The sequence below is a fragment of the Myodes glareolus genome, chromosome 1 (genome assembly GCF_982192425.1).
Source record: "Myodes glareolus chromosome 1, mMyoGla1.1, whole genome shotgun sequence".
NCBI lineage: Eukaryota > Metazoa > Chordata > Mammalia > Rodentia > Cricetidae > Myodes > Myodes glareolus.
Window position 1 is genome coordinate 3,741,367 of NC_142026.1, and position 24,177 is coordinate 3,765,543.

A 24,177-nucleotide genomic window follows, 5' to 3' on the forward strand; every position below is an offset into this window, starting at 1 on the left:
CCACTCTCATTTTGCTGCTAGCATTTACTTTATCATGGATCTATTTAAGGTTCCATCAATTGCTGATCCCCATATATTTTATTCATTTCAAAATAAATTGCTGATTCAGTATTTGTCCCTTAGATGTTTTTCTTGTGTCAAATTAAGGAGAGTGAGATATCACTTAGAATTTTAAGTTCAAGATGAAGTTTACATCCAATGAAATACATAAATCTTAATTATGCATTAAGAATTTCAGGTGCCTATGTCTGTCTACCAAGACCTAGAAGGTTGTGATTATTGGTGCTAGAGAAATGGCTCAACAGTTAAGAGCACTTGCTGCTGTTTCGGAGAACCTGGATTGAATGCCCAGAACCCCATGACTTACAATAGTCTACAACTTCAGTCCCGGGGGATCCAACATCCTTTCTGGCCTTTGTGGGTTCCAGGCATGCATATGGTGCACAAGACATACATGCAGGTAAAACATTTAAACAAATAAACTTAAAAGGTCAAAGAAGGTTATCACCATCACCTCCAAAGTGCCTTCTAGCTCCTTCCCAGGCCTCATGCCCTATACTCTTGTAAAATGTCATATGAAAAGACTCCTACACTACATTCTCTTTAGAGTAAGGGTTTCACTCAACATGTTTTGAGATTTTTTTAATTACTGTTATGCAATGAGTGATCATTTCATACCACAGTCAATCCATTATTGATGGACATCTGGACTGTTTCTTCAGTCTAGCTTTGGTAAAAATTGCATGAATATTCTCATACTGCATTTTGCGCATATATGCTTTCATTTCTTTTGGATAAATATCTGAGTGTCGTTTCTTGGTCACAGAAGAAGTGTGCATTCCATCTTATAAGAAACTCTCAGATCACTTTTCAACGTGGTATTATCATTTTACAATCCCATCCACAAACAAAAGGTCCACAGCCTTGCCAACATTTACTGTTGTTGTTTGTAATTTTGGATGTTCTGATGGGTTTAAGTATCAGTATATTTTAACACATACACTTATAAACTCAAGCTCTGTGCACCTGGAGCTCAAAGTTTCCAGCTAACCTCTGCCATTGTGAAGGAACAGTGGCACCTGACTTTCTTGTATTTTAGTACTGAAGTGATGGATGTAAACAGCAAAGCATGGTATGCCAACAACCTGACAGAAGCTGCTGACAACATTCACTATCATCACATAGAGAACAGGCTTGTGAAATAAATGGAGTCTCTTCTGCTACAAATAAACTGAAGCTCAAAATATTTTTTAAAAAATGTCCAAGGTCGTACTGCTATCAAGAGGTATACCTAAATTACAAAGAAAAAAAGGATGAAAGGTCAGCTAAAAATCTTATTTAACTTGAGTTAAATAAGTAATTAGGAAGTTACATTTTCCACCAACTGAGAAAGACATTCATAATTTCAGTGACTCTCAAAAGGGCAAACAGAGAAAGAAAGTGTTTTCCTCGGCATTATCAGCTGCATTCACACGACACCGAGTTAATTCACTATCAGACCTTGGCGTAACGTCCTAATGGGTAATTCAACTTCCATATAGTTCATTATCTTTTACCTTCTTTTGTTTGCTTCACGGATGGAGTACTTTCCAATGTCTATGAAAAGTTTTCCATCTGGATCAGATCACTCAAATGAAGTCAGGAAGAGAGGTTCAGACTCCTGTGTCTCTACTGGGCCCGTCAGGGTAGGGAAACTCTTCCAGAAACAACAGAAGTTTGGTTTCATAAATTGGACCAGTGGGAGAAGCAATGTAATGAATAATAACCACTGATGGACTTTTCCTTAGGTAACTCCAGACGGGGTCTTTTTCAGATATAATTAGACATTTGTAAGTTGGCTGTGGCCAGTGAGCTGGAGGCTGGATGCTCTAAGTCTCCTTACCTTCATCTGCTCATGCTCCATATTCATCTTGGTGTCACTGCTCCTTAAGTTACTACTGATGATGCATTGCATTTTAATGACACTTTTACCTACTTCCATTCATTTCATGTGCATAATGGTTCTTCAGTGGGGGCATTTCTTGAAAGAGGGAATCATCATGCAGAATGTTATTCATTCATTTATACCTTCACTCATTCAACATTTAAAGATCCCAAATATGTCAGCAGTAACCAGGCTGAAAAAAAGGCAGACTTTTTCTTTAAAAAATCTTAAGAGTTGTTGACAAAACCAGATATATTAATATTTAATTACCTTCATATGTGGAAAGTGCTGTAGGAGGTTTAAACAGAGTATGAGGGCAGCAGAAGAGAATGAACAGTCAAGGGCTTCTTGCAATTACTCCTCCCCAGGTCTAGATTTAAATGCCAGGATGGTTGGTTCTTCCATTGCTTCTTTCATGAACAAAGCAGAATTTATTTTCTATAATTCATATGTGTGTGTATGTGCGTGTGTGTGTGTGTGTATGCTCTTTCTCTCCAATATATTTAAGAAGGCTCATACACACAAAATAGCAGTTATTTGTTTAAATGTTTTCAACTCTTTGTGCTTCTTTGTGCCGGATGGTGGTGGCAGATGCCTTTAATCCCAGCACTCAGGAGACAGAGGCAGGAGGATCTCTGTGAGTTCGAGGCCAGCCTGATCTACAAGAGCTAGTTCCAGGACAGGCACCAAAGCGACAGAGAAACCTTGTCTTGAAAAAAAAAAAACAAAAGAAGAGTGCTTTTTTATTATTCTACCTTCAGATGAAAAATTATTTCCTTCTCCCCTTCTCTTACATTTTCCTCTCACCAGTCAAACTACAAAGCTATCTCCATCTTGGGATGTCAAAGTCCATGGAAAGTTTTCCAAAGTTAGGAGATATGGTTACCAATTATTCTCTACAAAAACAAACGTGCCAAACAGTGTGTAAGTCTCCACAGGCCAACTGATAAACATTCTATTGCCTCTCAGCATAGTCCAAACCTGATTCCTTCCTCCTCAGCTACAGGAGTTCATTTATCAAACGCTGTCATCAGATAGACTTTAGTGCTTATTTTATTTTTAATGCCTTGAAGATGGACAGGGGAGTGGCAGGAGGTCAGAAAGGACTGCTCTCATATTGTAGGACCCCAGGGATAACTTCACATGTAATTATTTCACCATCTTCCACCAGAATGGCTTGAAGTTTTCATTTTAGACTTTGTAGAAATCCAGTCCCTGGTTCTGGGTAGAAAATATTCAAGAAAGACAAAGAGTTCAGTGCCTGCTTGGGAGAAAGAAAAGAGAAAGTGAGTTCAGTGTCACTGACTATCATGAGCCTTTACGATGAGAGTTGGATCCAGATCCAGAACATTATCTGTGGGGTTAAATTAAATCAATTGAGAAGCTGTTAGAGAGTTTTGAACAATGTTCACCCTCTGTTATTCCTTACCTCCTTCCTGGGAAGATGAATGCATCAAATACAGCTCTTCTTTTCTTAGAAGAGGTGTATGGTTTTATGTTCTGGTTCAATCTTTCATCTTTCTTCACTTCCTGTCTGTCTAGAGATTTGAGAAATGTTTGGCTGCCTTGCAAAGCCCATTGCCTCCATCAACCACCATTTTCCCAGTTCATCCATCTAGACTTTAGTCACTTAAATTATAGGAAGCTATTGTAGCCTTTTAACTACTGTATCACATGAACGCCAGTTTCAGTAATAAACGATGTACTGGGACTATACTTTGCATTCATGGGAAAGCATTAAAAAAATGGTGTTTGGAACATTCTGTTGGCACATAAACTTCCACTTCTGGTATGCTTCAAGACAAAAAAAAATCTATTTGTGGATCCTTTTTCTCTTCTTACATCTCCCTTTTCCTTTCTACCTTAAAAACATTGGAAATTCTGTAAGTTCAGTTACCACTCCATATAATTCCCTGTAATTGAAGATGCAGGCTTTAGTATTACTTTTTCATGGAAAAATAGCTCACTCCTGTTTGTAAAGTTGCACCCTTGAATTATGAGTCTGAATTACTGCTGAGTAGATTTCTTTGGAGCCAGAAAAAAGGGCAGTGGCAGAAGAAAGGAGTTGGCAGCCAGAAGGGAGGGAAAGAGCTTGCTGGGAATGAGTGCCAGGATAAAGTTTAAGGAAAGCAGAAATACAGAAGAGACAAATGAAGAACAATGGTGCTACATGGACAACTCCAAGAGACCAGGAGAGATACAGAACATTTTGGGGGAGGCTTCCGTCTTCTATACAACCATTTAGTTTCCAATATTATTGATGAGTGGAAAATGCCAAGCTTCTAACACCTGTCAAGAGATAATGCAAACTGAGTTGTCAGGCGGGAAATTGCACAGATGAAGCCAAGGAATTCTACCTGTAGGATGGGTTTAACAGTGATCTGTATACATTAGTAGATCTGTGCTTATATAGCTTTTCAAACTCACGTCTAATCTCTTAGGTCTGGGAATTAAGCCCACATGCCAAACTTTCATGTACTGATTTACCTGTTTATCCTGGGTTAGGTCAGGTTAGGTGACCATGCAAACAGGACTTATCTAGTGGTAGATTATTAGTGTTTACATTGTTTCCTGACCCAGCCCAAACACAAATGCAGAAATACTTAGTTAATTTGGTAGGATTAGGTCTTCTAAACTTTTAGGGACTTTGTGTTTAAGTGAGGCCAATATTTGACAAAAGGGTCAGATTGGTTATGTAGATGAATCTCTTTTGAAATAATCTTAAACTTAATTTACTGCTAAGGGCAAGATATAAGGTCATGAAATGTCTATTGTGTCCTTGTTATTCAAACAGTAGCATGCCATAAATTTGACCACACAGGAGTATTTATGGCTGAGAGTCAGGGAGAAATGAGCCCTACATCCATGTTGTTTAACTGAAGCTCTTTTTTGGATATCACTTACTTTACAAAGTAAATAATTTACAAGTAAATCTTTACAAGAAAAGATAGAAGAGAGAAACGTGGCAGAATAAGCAAAGTCTATAGCACTAAATGAAAGATAAATTTGGGCTTTTGAGACACTAAGGCATGAAAACTGGGGAAGAATGGGTTCTTGCTCACTTGACACGGAAGCAGTCAGCAGAATGACACCCACGAGAAAGTGCCATCCATTCACACCAAAGCCGAGTTTTTCAGTATTGCCACTGTGGCCACTTTGGAGCAGATCATTTATTGTCCATGAGTGGTATTTGCAAAATTCTTGACCACAAATTTCCATTATTACTTCCCACACTAGCTATAATGAACAAAAATGCCTCTAGACATCACAAAAATTCCCTTGGTCAAGAACCACCACACTTGAGCAATCACTGAAGGAGTTTGGATGTCATTAGACATTTATGGAAAATGTAATGAGCAGGAGAAGTAAGCATGTGGAAAGGCCCAGACTTTAAGGTCAGATAGACGTGAATTCTAAGCTAGGATGGTTTTATCTAAGTTACAGGGCTTGTCAAACTAGGATCTCTAATGGTTGTGGAATATGAGATAGTTGAAAGGGAAAATAAAAATTTAGATGTTAAATATATAGAGAATAGATGGATTTTAAAAGATCTTCCAAAGGACACATGTATGCTTTTTTTACCCATGTTTTAACACATACCATTTACAGAATAAATCTCTTGTCTTCATTTATTTGAATTATGGAGTGATTGACTGCCATGTGCCATTCATAGCCTTTGGCATCCAATGGTAGCTAATAGATTTGGTCCTTGATTTTTCTTAGACATCTTTCTGGCCAAAAACCATGATAGGGTAAATTTGAAGAATTCAGGAGGTGGGTGTGGCTCAGATAGGTTTTGAGAAAGTTAGCCTTCACTAACCATTAACATCCCTGAACATCTAAAGTATGCCAAGAACACAAGGCCCTGATCTTTCTTTACAAGTGCCATTTTGAAAGGGCTCCAAGTGCATCAGGTGATCTTCAAGGATGAAGTAATACCCCCTCTGGGATGAAGAGCAGGTTGCTTACAGCTTCCTAATAAAATCACAGGAATAAAATGCAAGCTCAGTGTTCCTTTTATGTAAAGCACTTCATAGCATGTGCAGCATCTACCCAAGCCTCTCCGTGCCATCCCCTTGGGACTGGGGAGTAGAAGGAGAACAGATAGGGTGCTTGTTGTGTTGTTATATTAAAGCCTTTGTGATCTAGATGTATCTTTCTCTCTTCTAATTTAATTAGCACAAAATCAGGTAAATGTATTGCTTTGTGTCTTGAGTAAATTGAATCCCAGATTCTGACAATGGGATCCAGGAAACAGAGGCTTTAAACTATCAGCAAGAGAAGGAGATTTTGTTTTTTCCAGGATGAATATAAACACAGACCTCAGTGCTCTAACTGTTTGAGAGACCTAGAGAGCAACTAGATCCAAACGGAGAATGTGGATCTGGGAATGATTTCTTTACACAGAAGGGAGAATGAAGTGCTTAAACATACAAGAGCTTTACATTTCTCATGAAGAATTGGAAGACAAAGTATGAAGAGACTTAACGAATTCTCTGTTACCCCAAACAATTTTGCTATAGCAAAGACTCCACTAATGACTCAACCTTCCTGGCTGAATTGTGGGTTTTACTTGATTTCCAGATAATTGCCCCAAGTTGAAAGACAGAAGTAAGAGCAAGGTAGTGAAGTTAGGATTGAGAACATTATCTGGGAATGAACTTTGAGTAGATGTGAAAATGATTGACAACCAGTAAAGCAGAAGTCTAAGGAACGTTTGAGGGAGTTGTATCAAATGCACCATAAAATTAGAAAACATCATAAAAATTTTAAGTAAACATTAAATGATTCTTAAGTTGAAAATGTTCTTTTAAACCCGCAGAGTTCTCAAAAGAGGCAGACACAACACTACTTCTGATGTGTTAGTCGAAATCATGAACCAGGAAAAAATCCCCAAAAGGTATATTCAGAAGCCATAAAAATGTGAATGAGGCTGTCATCCCAGAAAAGAGAAGCAGGGTCTAGGCACCATTATTGAAATGTGCCAACAATTGCTGAGTGTTTTCTGTTTTCCCCTTCACGATCCCTGCTTCTCCCCAGTGGCTGCTCAGTCTGTGTAGACGCCCTGGAGACTGAGACCGGGCAATGGTTTGTGTGTTGGGCTCATAGTTTGTTGACCTCAAAGAGTCAGAGCTGGAATTCTATGCATTACCTAAGAGTCTTGATCTTCACTATGGAAGCAGTGACCTTTGGGTTACTGCCCTAATGAAAGAACTGACTGTGTACGTGTAAGAAGAAGAGTGAGTGAATGGCAGGAACAGTGCCAAACTCCCATTTGTTTTCTATCTGTGAGGGGATTCTGTTTCTATCCTGTTTTGCTGTTTGGTTTATCCTTCATTCTTTGAATCTAACCAATGAGAAATAAGTGGAGATTGTCTATATCGTTCCCAGTCTCCCTCAGGAACACATCATTCTGGCTTCCCTGAAGGTGTGAATGATTCAACAAAGGATCCCAAGGTGCCAGAAGGTAGGAGGGAAGCAGTATAAGAGGAGCCTGGATATCTGAATCATCCTATGGAGAGCTTACCAGTACATCTGCATTCAACTTTCTATGTGTAAGAAATGAACTGGTTCTGTGATAATTTACTGAGATTTGAAAGTGTCTTTATTATAGCAGTTATTATTACCACAAAGAAACATTTTATTGTAGGAAAATAATTACAATGTGATATGTTATACAATTTAGTCACAATTTTTAGTACTTAGCTTTTTGTTAGATTGTTTTGAGAGGAGTTTTAGGTAGCCAGGATGGCCTGGAATTTACTACATAGTCTAGGATGGTCTCAGACTCACCATAATTCTCCTTGTTTTAGTATCCTAAGGGCTGTGACTACATGTATAAACCACTGTGATAAACTTATGAATAATATTCATATAATTGTTAAAAATTAAATATGATGAGATAAAGAGATAAAGTCTAAGACTGGGAAAGGGGACAGAGAGAGAAGAAGTGGTTATTTTGTAGGAGGAGAGAACAGCAGGGATGTCCAAGATTCTCCTCCTAGGCTGGTATAGTAAGAAGGAACGGGCTGTGTTCCACCACCTGGATAGTTTAATCCCCAAAATAACCAAACAGAAATTGTATTAATTAAATTACTGCCTGGTCCATTATATCTAGCCACTTTTTGGCCAACACTTACATCCTGATCTGTTAATCTGTGTATCATCATGAGGTTGTGGCTTACCAGAAAAGATTTAGCGTCTCTGATCTTGCAACTTGATGGTGGCTCTCCCTCTCTGCCTTCCTTTTCCCAGCATTCAGTTCTGTCTTCCCTTCTAAGTACTGCTCTATCAAAAAGCCAAGGCAGTTTCTTTATTTAACCAATGAAAGCAACACAAATACAGAAGGACCTCCTACACCATTTCCCCTTTTCTGTTTAAACAAAAAGGAAGGCTTTAACATAGTAAAATTACATATAACAGGTATCAAGCAAGAATTACAGTAACAATATTTAGATCTATTTTATCTTTTATCATAAAAAAGGAAAACTATAACTATCTATCTATTCTTCAACTCCATCAAAGACTCCAGAAGGATATAATATTACCTAAGCAAACAAGAAGTAAGCAACTTCCCAAACTTTAGAATTGACAGAGACATCTCGCTGCCTGTACAGTCACCCAAAGTTCTTTTGTACCATTGGGGCATCCATTTTCAGCCTACAGGCCCATAGTATCAAGCAGAGTTTTCCATGAAGCAGGAAATTTTGTGGACAGTTTAGTTACTTTCTTCTGTGTCCTGCAGAATGTCTTGCAGACTCTTTCATGAAACAGGAACCCCCATGGATCATCTCACCTTTAGGCAAGTTCAGCAGTTATCTCTTTGCAGGTTCTTCATGTCCAGTTTATGTAACAGTCCAGGCAAGAGCAGTTTCTTGCACAAATGGCTAACCAATTCCATAAGGAGCCTCTTCGATGCCCATCTTCCTCTCGAAGTAGATTGGTGCTGCCAGGAACAGGCACGTCTCATTGTCATGAAAAGCCCTAAGTTATTAAAACATTTTAAATGCCATATTTTGTAGTCTTTGAAATATATGAAGAATTTCTATCTAACTGAAATATATCTCTATATATCTAGAAAATTGAACTAACATGACTACAAATTTTACTATTATTGATGATTATCCATTAACAACCCATATTTCCTAATTCAACATTACATTTTTAATTGAACTATACAATCACAATACCTTAATCAAGATGAGAAATACATGTACGTATAACTGGTGTGGGAGAATTGTCTGTATTCTGTCAATCATATTTTAAATAAATGCTGATTGGCCAGGCAGGAACTATAGGCGGGAAAGCCAGACAGGAAGTAGAGGTGATGCAATGAGAATAGGAATATTCTGGGAAGCAGGAAGCTCCCCCCGCCATTCCTGCCCAGATCACTGAAGAGGCAACATGTGAACTGCCACACTGAGAAAGGTACTGAGCTGTGTGGCTAACATAGATAATGATAATGGATTAATATAAGTTACAAGGACTAATAAGAAGCCTGACCTAATGGGCCAATCAGCTTATTGTGATTTTCCTTGGGAGTTGCTGGCTGTGGGGTACTGGGCGGGACAGAAACCCCAACAAGCCAGCCCTCATGTTACAGATGGCGCCCAATGTGGATAACTGAATCCACAGAAAGCTTGAAAAAGCTTGGAAAAGAATAGAGTAAAACATATTTTCTTGGTGGCAGCAATTTCTCGGGTCTGCTCTGTTTGCTAGCGGCAAGCAAGCACTCTCATCTAAGAGAGGCTTCCTGACTCAGCTTTAGCTACAAAACCCTGCAGCTCTTTTAAGAGGTCCTGCCATGAAACACTTAAATGGTGTTGATGAAAAGCTGAACACATGCTTTTCGGTTTTCAGGCGTAGCAGGAAAAATGCTGTGCTATTTTAAAATCTCTGGTAGGAACAGATGACCCAGATGTCTGAGTTCTACATCCAGAATGGATTCAAGATGCTGCCTGAGATGATCAGGACTCACAGGATACTCCAGACAGGACTTGATTATAACTCTAAATTTTCTTTAGGTCCCCATAAGATCATCAGCGCCCCCAACCAGCAGGAAGTAGCCTAAAATACTATGCCCACATTCCCAACAAATGGACTATGGGTATTTTCCTTTGTTTTTTTTTTTAAAAAAAGAGGGAAATGGTGCGGGAAAATTGTCTGTCAATTGATCTTCGGTCAGATCACTGAAGAGGCAACATGTGAACTGCCACACTGAGAAAGGTACTGAGCTGTGTGGCTAACATAGATAATGATAATGGATTAATATAAGTTACAAGGATTAATAAGAAGCCTGACCTAATGGGCCAATAATCAGTTTTATAACTTACAGAGATCTCTGTGTGATTGACTTTCTCTGGGACTTGCCGGTTGTGCGGTACTGGGTGGGAACAGAAACCCCAACAAGCCGACCCTCATGCTACATATAACAATATTGACCTTAAATTTGAATCAATAAAGCTAAATCCATACCCATGCAAATTATTTATATCATATATACATTATCCCCCTTTAAATGTAAAAGAACATTTATAAACAATATTTGGGAATATGGACATAGTTTCCTCTCTCCAAACAGCTTCATGCTGTATGAGGTGCTGTTAATCAAGTCATTTATGATATATCCTGTGTGCTAGAATTATCTAAGTCAGTAGTAGGGCAAAGAAATTTTTGAGGGTATTTACAGCAACCTTTCAGGAGGGAGTAGTCTATTATAACATATTGGCCTGGGGGCAATCTACAGGTTCTCATCTTCTGTGAAAACAAAAGAAGAACCTCTTTTCCAAAGCATTATACCCTTAGACCCAAATTTTGAAGATATCTTTACAATATACACGCTGATTTAACTTGGCAGCCCATTTAATGTCTCTCTCCATGTAGCTCCTTTACAGTCCAAAAATTTAAAAGAAACACAATGTACATAATCCAGACTCTCTGTGAATTTTCCATTTTTACATGGCTTGTTTTTTTATTACTATCTGTACTCTGTCTCTTTAAAGACTTTACCCTTTTTTAAGCATTAACTTTATTTTATGAGTCTCTATACTCTTTATCTTTTCTCTTTTAAGCCTACATACATTTATTTAACAGTGTGACCCATTTAGAGGTCTTTTATGTCTGAATCTGTCCTATTGTGAATCTGTAATTCTTTACTGTCCAGGAGCACTTCTTAAAATGCTGAGTGCTTCTTAAAAATTTTAGCTTGTGCCATTTAGGGAGTAATGCAGTACCACCTTTTTCCTGCCCAGTCTAAACCTTAACAGCATTGTTATTATGATAATTACAATAGTTCCTGCCTGAGATCAGCACAGTGCAACATGATGGAGCTGAGCCACTCCTGCCTCAGAGCCATTTGGTGCCCCTGAGCCGTGTACAGTTCCAAGCACACAGTGAGTCCACATTGCCATCAAGCAAACCATATCATTTTACTCACAGACCCCATCTAAATGCTCTGTCTCCTGGAAGAGACAGAAATCATGCTGGTGGGACAGCCCAGAAAGCTGGCATTTTAAAACCACCAGTTTTTTCTTGCTGCTGAGTTGGGAAAATTTCTTTGTGGCAAGTTGCCAGCAAAAGCAAAAAGCTGTGTTAAACTCTGGTTTTTTTTTCTGTGTTTAAAATTAAGCTCTCTAGGGTTTTTAAGTGGATTTAATTGGCTCCATGTTGGGTGCCATTCTGTAGTAAGAAGGAACAGGCTGCATTCCACCGTCTGGCTATCTTAACACCCAAAATAACCACACAGAAATTGCATTAATTAAATTACTGCCTGACCCATTATATCTAGCCTCTTCTTGGTCAACTCCCACATGCTGATCTAACCCATTTCTTTTAATCTGTGTATCACCCTGAGGTCATGGCTTGCCTGGAAAGATTCAGCATCTCTGATCTGGCAACTTGATGGTGGCTCTCCCTCTCTGTCTTCCTTTTCTCAGCATTCAGTTCTGTCTTCCCACCTATCTAAATACTGCCCTATCAAAAGGCCAAGGCAGATTCTTTATTTAACCAATGAAAGCAACTCAAATACAGAAGGACCTCCTACACCAGGCTGGAAATCACCAACTACATCAAAAATCCAAATATGCAGAATTTGCGAACTTCTAGAAACATGGTGGTGAGCATTATCCCAAACGTCTTTAAGAGTAGGATTAGGAAATCAAGAGTGGAATCAATTCTGCATCACACAACTTTAATGAAAGTAGAAAGGAAAAGAAGATGGACAAATAGGTATAAGGGAAAAAGCCTCTGAGACCATGGGAAAACTGTTGGCTGTGGTTTAAAACCAGCAAGAGGTCCCACTTTGAACAGAAGAGGTTAGTTACAAGAGTGAAATGCTACCGATGTGATCATCAACATAAAGACTGAAAAGTGAATCTGGGGACAACTGCATGCAACCTCTGTGAGAGAAGGCTCACTGAGTGGGGGCAATCAGGAGAAGAAAAAATGGGTGAGTGTCTTATAACCACGTTAGAAAGGGCCACACTTTACTTATATAACATGAATTAGATTATTGGTTTTCTAGGCTCCAACAGCCATTTGTGTTCACAATGCTGTGTAAAGGGGAAGAGAAAAGAAATGAGCTTCCTTGACCTTCTCATACATCTCCTCCCACACCACAGTTCAGGCTGTGTGGTCCTGAAAGGTTAAACAGGAACTGAACAGGTTCAACTTACCCTGAGACCTAGATTTGAATGTTCACAAAAATGTTCATTAAGTGGTTCTGCCCAGTGATTATGTCTTTCATTTTTTCTATTTAAATGAAGGCAAGATGGAGCCACTTAGAATGCATCACCTTAGCAAATAGAATATGATTCGATAGCAAAGCACATCATCCATCTTCACGGTAATTAGTCTTTGTGTGTATTAGCTCTGATTGCTTTTCACAGTAAAAAAAAAGTAATTTTCTAATCATTTTCTCAATTTTACACACACATCAGGAGAACAGGAACTTGGGGGAAGAAAGCAAATTAAAAATACAAAGTGAAAAAGAGGTTTTACATATTTTCAGAAGGGTGAAAAAAGCAAACCACAAGTTCTTCTAATATTATAAAATATAATACATTTCTGTTGGTTTCAACTTCAGAATTAAGGAATCCACTTTAATCCCTTTAAAAGAGGGTTGCTTTTCATCAGGAATAGTGTGAGTATAAGGGAGTGCCCAAAGGTAAGGGAAAATAATATTTAGTAAGCAAGAATATAAAAACAATCTTTAGTTTCAAATCAAGTGAACATTAGGAAGAGGAAACTTTATGGAAATGGGTTGGAGAAGTAGGGCAGGTTATTATGGGAACTGGACTAACTTCTGAAGATCTGTCTCGCCAAGTGTCCTATTTCCTTGAGATGAATTTTCTTGTAGATAGCTTGGGAATTACTTTCTCTATTTACCTCTGGGGAGATTGCTACTTTAGATATTTCTTGGGGAAGATCACCAGAAATTCTAGCACAATCTGCTTGAACACTCATAATATTCTAAGAATAGTAAAAGTCATGCTACCTGATTCCTTCAGTTGAATTATCCCAAGTACCAAATAAGATGGTAACCAGCTTGCTGATTTTCTAAAGAGTTTACATTACTTTTGTAAGACCAAAGTATTTGTAAGTGGTAGAGTCAGTAATCAAACCAATCTTGGCAAGTCTAAAGTCAGTGATCTCCAATATCACAATCCACGGTCCTCACTGAGTCCAAGTTTGGCCCATCTTCTTTTCATTCCTGGGTTACTTATTCTGTTATCTATCCAGAAATTCAGTGATCACTAACAACCATGATTCATCTTTTTTTCTCTTTTCCATTCAAACAGTGGTGCAATGCTTTAAAATATTGTCCTTTGTGAAAACTATTTTTTCAGAAATGCAAGACTGTATATTTGCTTCACAATTTGAAAAGTGTGACAGCACACTCAGCAAACTCATTGATGACCAACTTCTCCTTTGTTATTAATTCTGATGAATACTGTCATGACTTTTTGTGCTCAATGAGTAGAAACTTGGCAATATTACATACGTTGTCATCAGTTTTAGACTCTTAAAAACCCAATGCTGATTTTACCTCTGCAATATTTTTTCATCTAGATAAATAACTTCCATTTCTACTGCTGTTGTTCTGTTTGCATTGTCTGAGAGCTGAGATTATTTTTATTCTAACAAGTGTAATAAGTTCTTATATTGCTACCTTGCTTTCAATTTCTACTTCAATTTGTAATTGCCTTGAGATTATAAGTTTTAAGTTCTACTGATTTAGACTAGGTTGTGATAAAGCACACCATAACAAAGAAAGAAAACCAAAAATTAAACAAGATCCTATTTATTAAACATGTGGGGAATCTGAAACTAGTATATTTAGAGACTGTGTTATATTGCAATGCGTCTCAGGAGTCATCTTATGGTACGAAATTACTACTAGAGCAATGTCCTGCATCACTATTTTCAAGTCAACCAAAAACAAAAATAAAAAAAATGAGTTTACATTGTGGAAAAATGTTTTTGTTAATTTGTTTTTTCTTTTAATTTGATTTTATTATTTTTTTAAAAAGAAAGCAGACTATCTTTTTTCATTATACATACCAATCTAAGTTCCCACTCACTCCCCTCCTCCCATTCCTTCTGCATATCACCCTACCCCAGTCCATTCACTCTTCAGAGAGGGTAAGGCACATTGGGCAGAATGAGAAAAGATCTTCACCAACCCCACATCAGACAAAGGATTGATCTCCAAAATATATAAATAACTCAAAAAATTAGACATAAAAATTCTAAATAACCCATTTAAAAATGGGGTACAGAACTAAACAGAGAATTCTCAACAGAAGAACCTCAAATGGCCACTTGACATTAAGAAAGACACTTAAGAAAATGTTCAACATCCTTAGTTCAGGGAAATGCAAATTAAAACAACTCTGAGATACCATCTTACACCTGTAATAATGGCTAAGATAAAAAACACCAATGATAACTTAGTTGGAGAGGATGTGGAGTAAGGGGAATACTCATTCATTGCTGGTGGGAATGCAAACTTGTCTAGCCACTTTGGAAATCAGTACAGAGGTTTCTCAGAAAATTGGGAATCAATCTACCTCAGGATCCAGCAATATCACTCTTGTGCATATACCCAAAAGATGACCAATCATACTACAAAGACATTTGTTCAATTATGTTCATAGCAGCATTATTTGTAATAGCCCAAACCTGGAAACAATGGATAACGTAAATGTGGCACATTTACACAGTGGAGTACTACTTAGCTGTAATGACAATAACATCTTGAATTTTGTATGCAAATAGATGGAACTAGAAAACACCATCCTAAGTGAGGTAACCCAGACCCAAAAAGATGAAAATGGTATGTACTCACTTATAAGTGGATTCTAGCCATAAACAAAGGACATCGAGCCTATAGTTCATGATTCCAGAGAAGCTAAGCAACAAAGTGAACCCTAAGAAAAACATATATAGATCCACCTGGAAAGTTGAAAAATACAAGATCATTTGAATAATTGGAAATATAGGGGTTGGGGGAGAAGGGAGGGTAAAAGGGGAAGAGGAGGAGAGAATGGGAGGGGTGAGGAGAACTTGAGGGAACTGGATAGTTGAGAAGGATGAAGGATAAAGATGAGAGCAAGAAAGAGATATCTTGTTTGAGGGAGCCATTACGGGGTTAACAAGAAACCTGGTTCTAGAGAAATTCCCGGGAATCCACAAGGATGACCCCAGCTAAGACCCTAAACAATAGAGGAGAGTGTGCCCAAACTGGCCTGGCCCTGTAGTAAGACTGATGAACATCTTAAATATCATCATAGAACCTTCATCCAGCGACTGATGGAAACAGAGGCAGAGACCCACATTGAAGCACTGTACTGAGCTCCCAAAGTCTAGTTGAAGAGTAGGAGGAATGAGAATATGAGTGAAGAGGTTAAGACCATTATGGGTACACCCACTGAAACAATCTACCTGAGCTAATGGGAGCTCACAAACACCAGTCGGACTGGAAAGGAACAAGCATAGGACCAAACTAGACCCTCTGAAAGTGGTTGACAGTTGTATTCCTGGGGCAGACTGAGGGGCCACTGGCAGTGGCACCAGGGTTTATTCCTACTCCTTGTACTGGCTTTTTGAGAAGCTATTCTCTTTGGAGGGATACTTTGTTTAGCCTTGATATAGTAGGGAGGGCTTTGGACCTTCCTCCAAAGCACTGTGAAAGCTTTAATAGCACAGAGTACTCTGACTTTAGTCATTGCTTCATAGACAGTTACATGTGGTTCTGCTAACGTGATGTGCGAAAGAAGGTGAGCAGATGGTTACGCATGTGGATGGAGATAGTCACAGTTACTGCAGGTGACTTGTAATATCCAGCTCTTGTTTGCTTACCATTGCCTTGATACACATGATATAGTTTAGAGGTTTCTTCCAGTTCATGAGTATCTGGTCCTTCTCTGCAAGGCTCTCTCTAGTTGACATACTCTCCTGAAAAGAACCTGTTGTGGCTCTTGCCTTTCTGCACTAGAGTCTAGCAGGGAGGGTGACACTAAGGACAAAATGCTAAGTGCTCACTGGAGTGTACGCACGTTATATTTTTTTTCATCACTCTCTTTCAATTTGGTGGCCCTGATTACTCCTGATTAGCTTTGCCTGGGCTCTGATGTCTAACTCTATCTTAACAGATCTCATTTCTCTTCATCTGGATTCAATTTTAATACTTTACAATCCACTTACTGTGCCTTTACTCAGTAAAAATGTAATGTTATCCTTTTCTTTTTAAATATTTCTTTTTAATTTTTTATACATTTCCATTTCCTTCCTCCCATCCTTCTCAGCTTCTTCTGTGGTCCCCCATAACCTTCAACTTTTGAAAGGCAACCAAAGGCAACAGCAATAGTCTATACTGTTTTGGGAGTCACTTACACTACTATGACCAAACAATCTAAATGAAACTTCTCATGCCTGGTACTGGGGTTCTTGTGAGGAACATTGGCAGCTTCAGAGACATAACTACCTTTAAGATACAAAAGAGAGAGATGTATATATATATATATATATATATATATATATATATATATATATATATATGTATATATATATATGTGTGTGTGTGTGTGTGTGTACATACACATATATATTATGTATGATCTTAGGTAGATACATAATAATAAGATTCCTTGCTTGAGGTTTATTAACAAACATTGATTTTTATCCCTTGGTGTTCTTTATCTCTTCTCCTTCTGTATTGATGCATCCATACTGGACTGATGTGCTGCAATCTGACTGCCTTAGATTGTTCTGTTCACCTAAGGTTTGCTTCATTGCTAAGTCAACTTCTTGCCTGGCAAAACAAGTTTGATTGATGTTAACATTAGTCGTTAATGTTCAATTAGTTTATCTGTAAAAATTTTACATTTGCTTCCTCATTTAAAATTTGTATCGTCCTATGTGGTAACTACTAGTCTTATGCCAATTGTTTCACGTTCTTACAATTCTTATTCCAACTTCCATATTAGTTTAGTCAATTACATTAAAATTTTTAGTGAACATGCATTTTTCAGGCAATGGGTAGACAGCAGAGAAAATGTCAGACAAAAGTTTTTGTTGGTGAGGGTATATAGACAATAGTTAAAAACAAATAAGCATTGGTGATACAGGGTGCCAAGAAGTACAAGGAAAGATGGATGTAGTTGGAGAAATTTTTCATGCAAATAGATGGAAATGGAAAACACTTTACTGAGTGAGGTAACCCAGACCCAAAAAGAGGAATATGGTATGTACTCACTCATAAGTGTATTCTAGCAATAAACAAAGGACATTAAGCCTATAGTTCGCGATCCTAGAGAAACTAAATAAGAAAGTGAACCCAAAGAAATACATATAGTTATCCTCCTGGATATTGGAAGTAGACAAGATAACCAGGCAGAAGTTGGGAGCAGGGGGGTTGGGGTGGGTTGGGGGGAAGGGGAAATGGGGAGAGAGAAGGGAGAAGGGGGGATTGGGGAGAGCTTGGGTGAATGGGATAATTGAGATGGAGGAAGGGTCGATATGGGAGCAGGGAAGAAGTTATCTTAACTAAGGGAGTTATTATAGGGTTGGCTAGAATCTTGACTCTAGAGGGGTTCCCAGGTGTTCAAGGGGATTTCCCCAACTAGGTCCTTGGGCAGCTGAGGAGAGGGCGCCTGAACTGGCCTTGACCCACAGCCACACTGATGAATATCTTGAATATCACCATAGGACCTTCATCTGGAGAGGGATGGAGATAGAGATAGAGACCCACATTGGAGCACTGGACTGAGCTCCCAAAACCCAGATGGAGAGCAGAAGGAGGGAGAATATAAAAAAGGAAGGCAGGACCGCGAGGGATGCGTCCACCCACGGAGACTGTGGAACTGATCTAGTGGGAGCTCACCAAGGCCAGCTGGACTGGGACTGAACAAGCATGTGATCAAATCGAACTCTCTGAATGTGACTAACAATGAGGGCGGACTGATAAGCCAAAGATAATGACACTGGATTTTGATTCTACTGCATGTACTGGCTTTTTGGGAGCCTAGTCTGTTTGGATGGACACCTTCCTAGGATGGGGGGGGGGGGCCTTGGACTTCCCACAAGGCAGGGCACCCTGACTTCTCTTAGGACTGGACAGCGAGGGGAGAGGGAGAGTGGGGGAGGTGGGGGGAAATGGGAGGATGGGAGGAGGTGGAAATTTTAAATTAATTAATTAATTAAAAAATAAAAATAAAACAGAAAAAAAGAAGGTGATGTTTCATATAGGACCACTGTTGATGCTTTCATTTGTGGCATCTAGGCAGAGCCTTGAGAAAGACAGAATCAAGCCTATACCTCTCTAAAGAAAGATAAGACTATAGAACAGTTTGCCTTGACTTATCCTGGTGTGGTGGTTTGAATAAGAATTGCCCTCTATAGGCCCATAAGCTTGAATGCAGTTCCACATGGTGGAACTGTTTGGAAGGATTGGGATATGTGGACTTGTTGAAAGAAGTGTGCTACTCAGAGTAGGTTTTGAAGCTTCAAAAGCCAAAATTATTCCACTTGGCTCTCTTACCTATTAGTTCCCAGCTACTGCTCCAGCGCCATGCCTGACTGCCTGGTGCCATGAAAGTGATGGACGACCCTCTGAAACTGCAAGCAAGTCCCCAATAAACCCAATGTAAGTTGCTTTGGTCATAGTATCTCTTCGCAGCAGTAGCAAAGTAATGAAGACAGTTAGGGATACCGATGAGGCTGGTTTGCCTAGAGCAGAGTGAAAAGCAAAGGGATGGTAAAAATTGAAGTTGACTTGGGAGGGTTTGCAGGTCACAGGAAGGATTTGATCTTTTTCCTGCACTAGAAAATTACTAGAATTATTTGAATAGAAATATGATATATCATGATTTTGTACTAGAATATTCAAGATATTTTAGGGAAAGATTGTTGGGGACAAGGAGTAAATAGAGTAGGTAAAAAATAATGGTAGACTAAGGTGGATTGAGACAGTGGAAAGTGGTTAGATTTGAAGATTGAAGTTGCTTCTATTCTGATTGTTGTTTTGGTATGTTGTTTCCTTTCTTTCTTTCTTTCTTTCTTTCTTTCTTTCTTTCTTTCTTCCTCTTTCTTTCTTTCTTTCTTTCTTCCTTCCTTCCTTTCTTTCTATCTCTCTTTATTTCTTTCTATCTCTTTTTCTTTCTTTTTGCGATAAGACTTCACTCTGTAAGCCAAGCCTGGCCTTAAACATCTAAGCTTAAATTTCTGAGTGCTGGGCTTATGGGCATGTTCCAGTCTACTTAGAATATCCAGTATGATTTTCCTAGTGTTTTGAATGTGGGCTATGAGAAAAATGGATAAATCAAGGATGAAGCCAAAACAATTTGCTTCCATTGAGGGATAGAAAACTGGAAGAACCAAACTTGGGTGGGCAGGTGGAATATAAGGAACTTGATTTGGGGCATGTTGATTTTGACATGTAGCTAGAATGATTGAGTAGAAAGCTGAATATATGGACCTAGAACTGTGCCATAGAAAGTCAATGCAACGTACCCAAGGCCTCACAATTGGAAGTGGAAGGGTGAGGCTCATCTAGAGATTCTGGATCCTGTGGTATTACTCTTAACTATGAACCACATCTTGATTGAGAATCCTACACTTCTTTTTGCATGGTGTTTCTGTGTTTGTGAGTACATTTCTTCTAAATCAGTCCTCTAGTTAACTTCTTTCCCATAGCTTCATTGGTCTTAGTCTTCTCCTTTCTCATTGCATATTACTATTGAGGTCAGTTTATCTTCTAAAAATGAGCATGATGGTCTAATAATGGATAAATGTTGGAAATGGAAGTAGCTATGGAGAAATCAGGGAGGTTCAACTCTTGATCCAGTTAGTATATTTTTTATGGGTAGGAAGAGGAAACAATAGATACTCTTAGAAAATCATTGTCTGACACTGACACCTGCCTTCTGGATTATCTTAAGAATTTGTATCCTTTTTTATTTTATTTATTTTATTCATATATATTAATAAAAGGATACAAATACTTTTCTGCTTTCTGTATTTTCGTGAGTAGTTACTAGTACAGATCTATTCATTTAGAAGATGTTAATGCACGAGTTCCTCTAACTGTGGTTGACACTCTGTTTCCCTGAAGCCATTTTACCATGGAATAGAAAACAAAGCTGGCAGAAGCCACAGGATCCTTCCAGCCTAGAACATACTTTTGTCATAGATGAGAAAACTGAGGCCAGGCAGTGACACAACAGGTCAGCAGTCTATCCAGACTTCCTAAACCACGGCTGTTACGTGCTGAGGGAATGTCCCGCGCTACCTTCTCGTCAGCAAGAACGACGCGGGGCACTTAGGATACTTCTGCAGTAAAGCTTTAATGCGTCTTGAGAGGGAGAGCATCAGCTTCCAAAGCGGAGACCCCGAATGAGGGGAACCCAGCCCTTATAAAGGAAACAGTCCTCGCTTCTGACGTGTCACTCTTGGATTGGTCCACTGCCCATTATCCCAGATGATGCCTCGGGAGTAGGCAGGGACGCAGCGGTAGAGAGTTACAAAGCACGTGCGCTGGGATTAAAGGCGTGTGCTACATCACCTTGAACTCACAGAGATCTGCTTGTCTCTGCCTCCCAGGCATTGGGACCAAAGGCGTATACTACCACGCCTTGAGGTCACAGAGGTCAATCTGCCTCTGCCGCCCAGGCATCAGGACTAAAGGCGTGTGCCGCCACACCTTGGGGTCACAGAGGTCAATCTCTACCTTTGTTCCTAGAAGCAATGGAGAATGTGGTCCGGCCCTCCACAAGGGAATATGGGGACTGTTTCTTTATTAAAAGATAGGATTTAGAAAATGTCTTATTCTAATCATTCCTCTGTCAATCCCTGCCTCCAGTGCTTCCTAATGACTTCTCTGAGTATCATCCCCACCTTCATGCTTCTGAAATTGTGTAGCTCTCAAAGTGCAGGCTGTTTTCCCTTGTTCTGAATGGGTAATTCATAAGGAGATGCAAAAGTACCATGTCATGTTTTGCTTTCCCTCTGACCACATTATATGGACTTGTGTGTTGTCTCCCCACCCCGAGAATGTTCTGAGAGGTTCATTATACCAGAAGTACTTAGAAGCTCAAACTTGTTGCAGTTCAGCATGAGTTTATGTTCTATGAGAGTTTCAGTCACTTTTTTCTCTGTTACATTTATTGTAAAAAGGTGCCAATGGAAATAAAATATCTCATACATCTAAATGATTTAAATTAAGTAAAATAAAATTTTCCACTCTTTTGAATTAGGCTATTAAAACCATAGCTTATTCTAAGTACAGTATTAATGAGCAATATCTCAAGAAGAATATTAATTTTGCATTTCCTGACATAAAAATTTAAAACATGCAATTTTAGCTTTGCTTTAGGTAATATTTTGTATTCTCTTGACAGCTATTTGGAGGACCAAGAAATTAGAGCAAAAGGAAAAAGAGTAAGTTCAAAGTTGGATACATTATGTTCTGACATGGGTGTATGCTACCCTTTCATCTGGGTGCTAGCCTGCAGACTTTGAGTTGGTCTCAGATCACATGGCATTTTACATCATTCAATCCTTAGAGATAAAAATTCAAGGAAAATAGATCTCTTATCTCTGTCGGTTTAGCAGATCAACATTGCTATGTCTAAGAAAAGATGGTGTGCCCAGTGGTGGTGGCACACACCTTTAATTTCAGCACTTGGGAGAGAGAGGCAGGTGGATTTCTGTGAGCTTGTGGCCAGCTTGAAGAGAGGATTATATAATAATTGCTTTTTCTCACTGTTGTGACCAAATACCTGACAAGAAGCCATGTAAGGGAAGGAGAGTCAGAGTCTGTTCTGTCTTACAGTACCAGAGGATCATTCTATCATGATTACAAAGGTATAGCAGCAGGGAAGGAAGAGGAGCAGGACCCTGGTTGCTCATACTGTATCCATAGTCAAGAAACAGAGAGATATGGACACTGATGCTCGACTCATTGGCCACTTTTTGCTTACTTCAGAGACCCCAGCCAATGAAATACTACCACTCAAATTTATGGCAGATTTTTTCCTCCTTAATTTATCTATTTAGATAATCTCTTACAGGTATGTAAGAGACTTCTCCCCTGGATGATTCTACCTTGTGTCACGTTATTAATCACTGTTAATCAGTGCGGACCGTTTAATAAAGATAGGGAAATGTACATTACTGGGAGTTGATAGAATGATTGAATGTAGAACCTAGATAGGGCTAAGTGCTAACAGGGTACTGCTGTTTGTATGGTTTGGTATCCACACACCTGGAATGGAGACCCGAAATCAGGGGTAAGACTTGGATATAGGCTCTGGAGAATTTTAAAGAACACTAAAATCTGTGAAAACCTGTGAATTCTTTACCAGTGCCCTGCTTTGAGAAGTCTCATGGTTTCCCTCTGGTTTGCACAGCACTAATTTCATCAAATCAGGGGTGTAGGGTTTCACACCAGAGGCCCAGTCACCAGAGCACTCTGGTTCAGCAACTGCTATCTTGAAATGCTGACTATGTCCTTGAATCAGGCAATCCAATTAGGCACACACAAATTACAAAGTCTATATACCTAAAGCATTTTTTTCTGCAAAAAATTCAAAACCTCCCTGGTGAATTTGCAATCAAGGAAAACCCTCTTTCTTCTTCATGTTTTAAAAGAAATTGGGAGTTGGACACAGGACAGAATAAGACAAACATTTCCAATGTTGAATATTATCTAAGAGATTCCAAAGTATAAAGCAACATTGTTTGAATAAGTTGTGAGTGGGAGAGAGGAAGACAGAGAGTAAGATTGGTGGTTTAATTGTATCGTGTTCCCTAACAAAGGATGGCAAATATTGTATTTGATAATAAGGAGAGGATGTCTTATTTCCATTGTTAAATGGTTGAGCAATGAAAGATTGCTTGTCATAGCCTGCGGCACTGTCAATCACAAAAGAGCAAAGTGAATTCTTATTTTCCTAATCTTTGCAGCACACAGTTTCTCTGAGAGTTGAGAGGAAGAATGAGCGAGGGAGAGAAAAGAGGGGAAAATTCTAGGGGTCTGAATGACTTTGGGCTTATGCCTGCTTGTTTTCTACTTAGTTGATACTTAGTTTCACTTTTCCCACACAATCACCCTGGGTCCATAGTTCTTTACTTGGCACAAATCTCCTCAGGTTTAAAGATGTCTGAGAACTCTTCCATTTTCCAACTCCTTCTGCCTGTTCTGCAGAGTTTGCTTGTTATGTTTAAATGTTACAGAGATAGCAGAGTCCTTAAGTTTAGATCTAAACATCATTTTTACAGATAAAGATTCTGAAGCAAGCTGGTAAAATGATATGTTCAAGATATCAGAACTTGGGACTGGGGAGACAACCAAGGGGTAAAGTGCTTGCTACATGTGCTTGAGGACTGGAGTTCAGGTGCTCACTACCTATGAAAAAGTCAGATACATCAGTGCACACACTGGTGCTGAAGAGACAGGTGCCTGTTAGGCATGCCCTGACTAGCCAGTCTACCTAAAACAGTAAATTCCATGTTCAGTGAGAGACCCCGTATCAAAACCAAGTACAGAATAGTGGGTGAGGACTCTAGTACCGACTCCTGGGCTCCACACATGCAGTGGGTAGGCGTCCCTGCAAACACATGTGCACCCACACGCCTACAACACACAACACACACACACACACACACACACACGAGAGAGAGAGACAGAGACAGAGATTGTGGAGCTATTTATAATAGGACTGAAAATTAGCTTTCAGGGCACTTGGTTCTGT

General features: G+C 39.1%; 1 long non-coding RNA gene across 1 annotated transcript; it reads left to right on the forward strand.

Moving 5' to 3' along the window:
- The first annotated feature begins 1,050 nt into the window (after window positions 1-1,050).
- LOC125416396 (uncharacterized) lies at window positions 1,051-21,863 on the forward strand. The gene is made up of 4 exons (XR_007236875.3): window positions 1,051-6,824; window positions 7,316-7,479; window positions 18,973-19,070; window positions 21,823-21,863. It is a non-coding gene; the product is annotated as an uncharacterized LOC125416396 (long non-coding RNA).
- The last annotated feature ends 2,314 nt before the right edge of the window (window positions 21,864-24,177 follow it).